Consider the following 3,404-nt stretch of genomic DNA (forward strand, 5'->3'; position numbering starts at 1 on the left):
AGTTGAAGTTGCCATAGTGGTGGCTCCTTTCTATGAATGCTATGTGAGAAACGATGTCCTTCGCCGAGATCTAAAGTTATTAACTGTAAAGAAAACAATCGAAGAATTTAGCAGACGTTACCTATTCTGCATCAKGAAAATATATTTGCGATTCAACTGCTGGATAATAGTTCACAATGTAGAAGATTGAAAAGATACCACTCGCTAGACCTCCCCTTTCGATTCAATTAATATATTATTTTTATTTATTTTATTTTTTAAATTTATTTAACTCCCATAAATTAACCTCATTTTGTTTTCATGAAATTTAGTTATTGTTTTTTTATAAGTAAACAGATTCTAAATCTGTTGAAATTTACCAAAAACAAAATCGATATGAAAAAAGTTTCGCGTGGTAGCCCTCAGAATAACTCCATCGAGAATACACCTCGGATAGAATATTTGCCATTTTATTTATGGGCTTTTTCCTTTTAGAATATAAACGAGTAGAAATGAAGAATAAACATGGTAATACTATGTACGTACTATACTACATATCATTGAACCGCAACAACCGCCCAGCAGCGGAAGCAATGGGCCGATCGTTCCGATGCATTCCGATCAGTCAAATATTATATAAAAACAAACAAAAAAATAACGTTAACTTCGGTTGCAATGAATTTCATCACAAATAAAAAAGTTGCTAAAAATAAACTTCATTTTTATTGATTAATCTGTTCGGCGATCTTCTTGATCTTCAAAAATATGCCATACATACTTTTGTGAACRCATTTTAATCGTATATATTTCAAAAATTTGTGCTGAAGTTGTATCATTACTTTGAATGTCATAAAGAAATTTTKGCAGATAAAAAAGTGTTCCATAAAAGATCGTGATTTTGATTGTCCAGTTTCTACAGTGCACACTATCAATTTCATAAGCCAAAAATAAAAAAACAAAAGTTTGAAATTTCCCACTGTATACATATATCAAAACTATTTTATAAAATAGCAATGAAATTAACGTTAAATAAATTTTTGCTCTATCCCTTTCGTACGCTCCACGAAAAGCGAGAGAAGAAAATTATATCTTAAATAAATTAAATTACAATACAAAATCGTGCTTAATCCCAATAAATCGAAATGAATATTAAGAAGAAAGGTATGTGCTATATAACCGCGCGATTTTTCCGTACCAAAATATTGTTTTATTCTTTTGAAACTATTATTTTACAAGTGACCTTTTTCTTTATACATCGAATTAAGTAATAAAAAAGTTGTGATAAATGTCTCACCCTCAAATGAGAGTTTGTTTATATTATTTAATGTTTTCTAAATCTATGCTTATGATTTCAGCTGCAACTTTTTGCAACTTTCTTTGTTATTCATGATTTTCTATCAGGTATGCCATTTTTTGTGTTTTATTTTTCAAAATTTTTTGTATTTAAGTATAAGTATGAACGAGTATGTTATATTGTTTTTTTTTTATATTCTTTCGTCATATTTCTTTGAGCTTTGGTTTTCATTTTCTCACTTTTATGAAATGTTTGTTTTATACGCTATTTTATTCAGGAACGTCATATCAATGTGAACTTTCACGCCTACATATCATTGAATTGTGGTGTTTGGAAAAAGGTTYATTTGCTGATAAAGCTAAAAAAGTATGAGACGACTTAACCCGTAGATTTGACTGGAATGGCTATGAATGTATTGGAAATACTTGATTACGTATTTAAAAGATTTGCAGAAATGTGGAATAAAAACCACAGATTAAAATCAAAAGTTATACCAAAACATTCCAATTGGTTTGCACAATATGATTATATATTATTAAGACGACAATCATCCGTATTGAGTCAAGATCGAGGACGTCTTAGATTAAGTCTGGTAGAGTGCTCAGAGCGAACAAAGCGGCGAAAGATAGCAGATTTAGCAGAACTCGATGTGTCCGCTGCTGACGATTCGCGTTTGGCTTGTAGCGAACTGAATAAGGCGATCTTTCGCGCAAAGACATATGAAGTAATTATCAGTTATCATCGAAGCAAACTTAACCAAGCACCAGTATCAACTTATTAGAAGCTTCKTTAACAATAAACTTGATGTTARCTKTTTACCTTGCTATGATAATATTTTAAAGAAAAAACAGAAAAGTTATCCATTGCAAATAAATAAGTTTCAGAAGCTTACGCTGAAGTTGAGCTACAAAAATTATTGGATCACACTGCAATGCGATGTAATTAATGAACACAATGACTCCTCTAATTACCTAACATTAATTGGAAAATGGGGCTTTGATGGCAGTTCTGGGCAGAGCGAATATAAGCAAAAATTCGAAAATAATAATTTGGAAGACAGTAATTTATTTGTTACATCATATGTCCCTCTACAAATGATAATAAGATCGCAAAATGATGAGGAGCACAAACTAATTTGGAAAAACCCACGAAATTTATTCACTCGCTATTGCCGTCTTGATCGAATTCAGTTTCAAAAGGAATCAGTTCAATTAATCCTAAATAAAGAACTATATTTTAAAAACAAATTTCAACAATTAAGTCCCACTGAGTTCAAAACAGCTACCAATCGTAAATTTTATATCGATCACATTCTTCAACTTAAAATGGTGGATGGCAAAGTGTGCAATGCCTTAACTGAAAACTCATCTGTAAAATGCTATATATGCTCGGCCAAACCTACTGAGGTGAACGATATTGGCAAATGCTTGAAAAAAGATGTACGAACAGATCGCGTTACGAATTTGGATTGTCTCCATTACATGCCTACATTCGATTTTTTGAATATTTCCTTCACGTTTCTTATAGACTTAAAATCAGATAATGGCAAATAAGGGGTTTAGAAGAAAAGAACGATTTCTAAGAAGGAAAAAAAACATCCATTGCGAGTTTCGTAAAAAAAAAATGGGTTAATCGACAAGCTTTATCATCAGGGAGCAAAATTAATGTGAAACAAGTAAGGAAGGGCTAAGTTCGGGTGTCCCCGAACATTTTATACTCTCGCATGATAAAGTGATAATCGAGATTTCAGGCGTGGTTGTCAACTGATTTCACCCATATTTGGTGCATGTCATCAGGGTGTTAAGAAAATATTATATACCGAATTTCATTGAAATCGGTCGAGTACATCCTGAGATATGGTTTTTGGTCCATAAGTGGGAGACGCCACGCCCATTTTCAATTTAAAAAAAAAACCTGGATGTAGCTTCTTTTGACATTTCTTCCGTAAAGTTTAGTGTTTCTGACGTTTTTTGTTAGTCGGTTAACGCACTTTTAGTGATTTTCAACATAAGCTTTGTATGGGAGGTGGGCGTGGTTATTATCCGATTTCTTCCCTTTTCGAACTGTATATGGAAATGCCTAAAAAAAAATGACCCTATACAGTTGGTTGACATAGCTATAGTAGTTTTCG

The sequence above is a fragment of the Bactrocera latifrons genome, unplaced genomic scaffold (assembly GCF_001853355.1).
Source record: "Bactrocera latifrons isolate USDA-ARS-PBARC rearing strain unplaced genomic scaffold, ASM185335v1 scaffold_166, whole genome shotgun sequence".
Lineage (NCBI taxonomy): Eukaryota > Metazoa > Arthropoda > Insecta > Diptera > Tephritidae > Bactrocera > Bactrocera latifrons.